Genomic DNA, 6,725 nt, shown 5'->3' on the forward strand with positions numbered 1-6,725 from the left:
CTGAAGTCTAAGCCAGAAATCAATTTTCAGTATCTACAGATGACATTAACTTCACTCTTCTTTTTAAAGCTATTATTCATCTTTAAAGGCTTCCAAAATGTATGCTTATAAAATAAAGTATTTGTTGTGAGAAGGGCATAAAGACCTTACCACCCACCGTCCTGGGCAAACAAAATAAAAACTATAATAAAACTCCTTAATAGCTTCCTTTACTCTAGTTTTTAAATGATTGCTTGCTTCTTTACAGATAACTCTCAATTTAGCAATTAGGCCTTTTCCAGTTGCTGGTACTTGAGCACTCAAACTGTTACCTCAAATTTATACCAATGAAAAAATTTTAAGAATAAAATTAGTATTTCATGAAAATATTTCTTACTTCCTAAGCAGAAAAAGACATGTCTGGAACATTTCATCTTTTGTTTCTTAAAGCAATATAATTGTAAATCATTATCCAAACAAAAACTCATAGAAACTGAAAGCTCCATGTGATTAATCAATCAAGAATGAGGAGTCTGAGCACCAAGCTAGATAGATGCTAGAGGGGTTTCAAAGATGTTACCTTCTCCTTGTCTCTGAGGAGCTTACAGTCACATTAGGAAATCCTATTTTCTTGTGAAATGGCATCATGTGGTCCTGACTGGACAAGCACAACCGGATTCCGGGAAACAGGGAGCAGCGGGTGCCCAGCCGGTCCAAGGAGTGGTCACCACAGCAGCATCCAGCTCCCTGAACTGGAGAGGATGGGGACCATGTCGGGCACAGCTGGGGTCCTGCAAACAGCACCCCTGGGACCCCCCTGTGCTCCGGCACCTCCAGAGAGAGGGGCTTCAGTCACAACAAGCAGCCCCCTCCACACTGGGATCCCTTACTGGACTGTTTTTCTTCTCACGTGTTTCCTTTTACAGCAGGTCCCCCCACACAACCCTGGAGGCAGTGCCCACGGGGACCTCATGAGTACCGTACCCTCTGATCAAGGTCCTTACCGCTTGGCGCTGCCCTTTACGCAGCTTCCCCAAGGCAGCGCTGCGGGAAGGGGCTGGGGAGACCTCTGTCTTTACAGCGCCGGGTCAGTCCACCACGCTTCTCCCCTCTGAGGGATGCAAACAAGGAGCTCAAGCTACCCAGGCTCCCTGGAAAGCTGGTGTCTACTGGGATGAGAAGTGTAGTGGACCCGTGAAGGAGAGGACAGGAGGGTCAGATCTTAAAACTCTTGTTTCCCGAATCCTTGTAGGTTCTGTTCTTACTGAGCATTTCACATGCCAATGGAATGGTGATTCTGACTGACTGTTGGGGAGCGGGGAGCCTCATCAGTTGCGTTCAAACTCCCACAAGAGTATTAAAGAGATTAGGGCCACTCCACTTGTTTCCTTCAAGTCCTTCCTCATTCAAAAAAAAAAAAACCAACCAACCAATGCATGACTGAGGGTCTCTGAATAGTATGAGGATACAGAACATCTGCCCTCTGTGTCCGCTTGTGGGAAAGGCAACTGCGAAAAAAATGCCATCAGCCAGCCTGTGTCATTACAGGCGACAGATATTCATGATCTGCTCCGTTCCGGGCCCCAGGACCCTGGGATGAACTGACCACCTCACTGCACGAGCCACCAGGGAGGGCCCGCCCCTCAGGCCACGGCTGCAGGCATGCAGTGCCTGGTGCACCACAGACTCGGTGTGTTGAAAAAGTGCAGAAATATAAAGATGTGTCAGGGCCGAGTGTCCTGGGCAGGATTTAATTCCTACCTCTTTTTTTCACCCTACCTCCAGCTGCATCAGATTTCCAACAGCCAGCTGTGCTTTCCTCAGGCTCAGTCACTTTCCACACCTCCAGCAGCCCCAAAAGGATATGTGTGCTGTATTCTGTTAGTAACACTGTCCAAATCAAACCTTTACCACAGTCAGCTCTACCTCCTCTAGTATTTCCCTAATCCATCCCTGCTCTTTTCCAATCCAATTGCTAATAACAACATTTTGAAAGCCAAAAGTAAGCTAAGACTACTGTAACAGCCTGCTAACTGCACACCGTGCCTCCAGTTTTACCTATACCCTCACCACCCACAGATGTCGTTATTTAGCACAACATCCACGTTCCTGCGTGCCTGGGTCCTACCCATCTCTCCAGCCTTATTTCCCATCAATATGAAATGTCCCAGTGAGTCCCAACAGGACCTAGCTACTCAGTCAGCCCCATGCACGCCTTTTCCTACTTCATGCCTCCTTCCTTTTCACAAAGCTTCCTCCTTGTGAGACCATCCCTACGCAACTCCCCTCTGTCTGGACAACTTTTTCTGATCCAGTAAGACTCAGCTCACCAAGCTCTTCTCCAAGGTGCTTTCCTTTGCATCTACTGCCACGTGGCATTCCAGAAGGATTCAGAGCCTGGAAGCCAGACAGCTTGGCTTCAACTTCTGCTCCTCTACTCACTCACTGTGAATTGGGGCAAATTACCTCTGTACCTCAGTTTCCTCAGCTATAAAATCTGAGTTTTTTTCCACCTATGGTCAATTAATCTACAACAAAGGAGGCAAGACTATACAGTGGAGAAAAGAGTGTCTCTTTAACAAACACTGCTGGGAAAACTGACAGCTACATGTTAAAAATGAAACCAGAACACCACACATAAAAATAAGCTCAGAATGGATTAAAGGCCTGAATGTAAAGCTTCATAGACAAGCAAAAGCTAAGAGAATTCAGCACCACCAAACCAGCTGTACAACAAATGTTAAAGGAACTTCTGTAGATGGGAAACACAAGAGAAGGAAAAAACCCACGAACATACATATTGATAATTACCTTGAATGTAAATGGATTAAATGCTCCAACCAAAAGACAAGGGCTAGCTGAACAGATACAAACACAAGACCCATATATATGTTGTATACAAGAGATACTGTTAGACCTAGGGACACATACAGACTGAAAGTGCAGGTATGGAAAAAGATATTCCATGCAAATGGGAATTAAAAGCAATACTCATATCAAACAGACTTTAAAATAAAGACTGTTACAAGAGATAAGAAAGGACACTACAGAATGATCAAGGGATCAATTCAAGAAGAAGATACAACAATTATAAATATTTATGCATCCAACATAGGAGCACCTCAATACATAAGGTAAGTGCTAACAGCCATAAAAGGGGTAGTCGACAGTAGCACAATAATGTGGGACTTTAACACCCCACTTACACCAATGGACAGATCATCCAGACAGAAAATAAATACAGAAACACAAACTTTAAATGACACAACAGACCAGATAGACTTAATTGCTATTTATAGGACATTCTGGGGCTTCCCTGGTGGCTCAGACAGTAAAGAATCTGCCTGCAATGTGGGAGATCTGGGTTCGATCCCTGGGTTGGAAAGATGCCCTGGAGGAGGGCATGGCAACCCACTCCAGTATTCTTGCCTGGAGAATCCGCATGGACAGAGAAGCCTAGCGGGCTAAAGTCCATGGGATCGCAAAGACTCAGACACGACTGAGAGACTAAGCACAGCACAGGACATTCTACCCAAAAGCAGTAGAATATACATTCTTCTCAAGTGCACACAGAACACTCCAGGATAGATCACATCTTGGGTCACAAATCAGGACAAAGAAAATTTAAGAAAACTGAAATAGTATCAAGCATCTTTTCCAACCACAAAGTTATGAGATTAGAAATCAATTACAGGGAAAAAAATGAGAAATTACATCTGACACTGCAGAAGAACTGTAAAAAAAAAAACCCACAAATACAGAGGCTAAATAGCGTGCTGCCAATAACTGAGAGATCACTAAAGAAATCAAAGGAAAAAAAATACACAGAAACAAATGACAAAGAAAACACAAGGGGGTTTTTCTGGTGGCTCAGTGGTAAAGAATGCACCTGCCAACACAGGAGACATGAGTCTGATCCCTGGTCTGGGATCCCACATGCCCTGCAGCAACTAAGCCAGTGCACCACAACTACTCAGCCTGTGCTCTTGAGCCCGGTAGCCACAACTACTGAAGCCTGTGCGTCTAGAGCCTGTGCTCCACAACCAGAGAAGTCATCACAGAGAGAGGCCCATGCACTGCAACTAGAGAAAAAGCCTGCGCAGCAATGAAGTCCCAGCACAACCAAAAAAAAAAAACCCACGATGATCCACAACTTATGGGACGCAGCAAAAACAGTTCAAACAATTCTAACAATCTCACCTTAAGAAACAAGAAAAATCTCAAATAGTCTAAACTTACATCTAATGCAACCAGAGAAGGAAGGACAAAGAAAACCCCAAGTCAGCAGGAAAGAAATCATAAAGATCAGAGCAGAAACAGAAAAGAGGAAAATAATAGCAATCGATAAAACTAAATGTTGGTTATTTGAGAAGATAAAATTGATAAACCTTTAGCTTTAGCCAGATTCAAAGAAAAAAAGGGAGAGTACTCAAATAATAAAATGAAAAATGAGAAATAACACCTGACACTACAGAAATACAATGATCATAACAGACAACTACTACAAGCATCTATATGCCAATAAAATGGGACAACCTGGGAGAAATGGACAAATTCTTAAAAAGATACAACTTTCCAAAACTGAATGAGGAAGAATTTGAAACTATAAACAGAATAATCACAGGTAACGAAATTGAAACTGTAATTAAAAATCTTCCAACAAACAAAGTCCAGGACCAGACAGTTTCACAGACCAATTCTATCATTTATTTAGGGAAATAACACCCATCCTGCTCAAACTTGTCCAAAAAACTGCAGAGGGAATTTGTTCCATGAGGCCACAATCACCCTGATAACAAAACCAGACAAAGATATCACAAAAAAGAAAATTACAGACCAGTATCACTGATGAACATAAATGCAAAAATTCTCAACAAAACACTAGCAAACAGAATCCACCAATACATTAATAAAACACCAAGATCAAGTGGGATTTATCCCATGAATGCAAAGATTCTTCAAAATATACACATCAATATGATACTCCGTATTAACAAATTAAAGAATAAAAAAAAATATGATCATCTCAATAGACGCAGGAAAAACTTCTGACAAAATTCAACATCCATTTATGATAAAAACTTTCCAGAAAAGTGGGCACAGAAGCAACAGACATCAACATGATGAAGGCCACGTACGACAAACCACAGCAAACATCATTCTCAATGGTGAAAACTAAAAGCATTTCCTCTATGATCAGGAACGAGACAAGAATGTCTGCTTTCACCATTTTTATTCAGCATAGTTTTAGAAGTCCTAGCCGTGGCAATCAGAGAAAAAGCAAGAAAGTGGGTACAAACTGGAAAAGAAGAAGTAAAACTGTCACTGTCCGCAAATCCCACCATACTATACATAGAAAACCCTAAAGATGCCACTAAAGAAATACTAGAGCTAATCAATGAATTGGGTAAAGCTGCAGGACACAACATTAATGCACAGAAATCTCCTGCATTCCTATACACTATAACAAAAGATCTGAAAGAGAAATTAAACAATCACACTTACCATCAAAACAAAAAGAATAAAATACCCAGGAATAAACCTACCTAGAGAGACAAAAGGCCTGTACTCAGAAAACTATAAAACACTGATGACAAAAGATGACACGAACAGATGGAGAAATATGCCATGTTCCTGGACTAGAAGAATCAATATTGTGAAAATGATTATACAAAGCAATCTATAGATTCAATGCAATCCATCCCCAAAGCAATCTACAGATTCAATGCAATCCCTATCAAATTCCCAATGGAATTCTTTACAGATTTAGAACAAAAAAATTTACGATTTGTATGAAAATATAAAAGACCTCAAATAGCCAAAGCAATCCTGAGGAAGGAAAATGGAGAGACATCAAAAGCAGAGATGTCATTTTGCTGCAGAGTCAAAGCTATGGTTTTTCCAGTAGTTGTGTACCAATACAAGAGCTGGACCATAAAAAAGTCTGAGTGCCAAAGAACTGATGCTTTCAAACTGTGGTGTTGGAGAAGACTCTTGAGAGTCCCTTGGACTGTAAGATCAAACCAGTCAATCCTAAAGGAAATCAACTCTCAATATTCATTGGAAGGACTGATGCTGAAGCTCCAATCCTTTGGCCACCTGATGCAAAGAGCCAACTCACTGGAAAAGACCCTAATGCTGGGAAAGATTGAGGGCAGGAGGAGAAGGGGGTGACAGAGGATGAGATGGTTGGATGGCCTCACTGACCCAATGTACATGAGTTTGAGCAAACACTGGGAGGTAGTGAAGGACAGGGAAGCCAGGGTGTGCTACAGTCCATGGAGTCACAAAAAGTTGACTGAGTGACTGAAAAACAAGAACAACAACATGCAGCTCAATATCAAAACATCAGCCCAATCAAAAATGGCTGGAAGACTTAAACAGACATCTTTCCAAAAAGACATACAGATGGGCAAAAGGCACATGAAAAGACACTCAACATCACCAAATATTAGATAAATGCAAATCAAAACTACAATAAAGTATCAGTTCATACCAGTGAGAATGGCCATCATCAAAAAACCTACAAACACTGATTAGCTCTAGTAATTCCATTCACCATTAAAAAGAAAAAATAAAATATTTAGGAATATATCTACCTAAAGAAACAAAAGACCTATATATAGAAAACTATAAAACACTGGTGAAAGAAATCAAAGAGGACACAAATAGATGGAGAAATATACCATGTTCATGGATCGGAAGAATCAATATAGTGAAAATGAGTATACTACCCAAAGCAATCT

The sequence above is a fragment of the Bison bison genome, unplaced genomic scaffold (genome assembly GCF_000754665.1).
Source record: "Bison bison bison isolate TAMUID 2011002044 unplaced genomic scaffold, Bison_UMD1.0 scf7180017864105, whole genome shotgun sequence".
Classification (NCBI taxonomy): domain Eukaryota; kingdom Metazoa; phylum Chordata; class Mammalia; order Artiodactyla; family Bovidae; genus Bison; species Bison bison.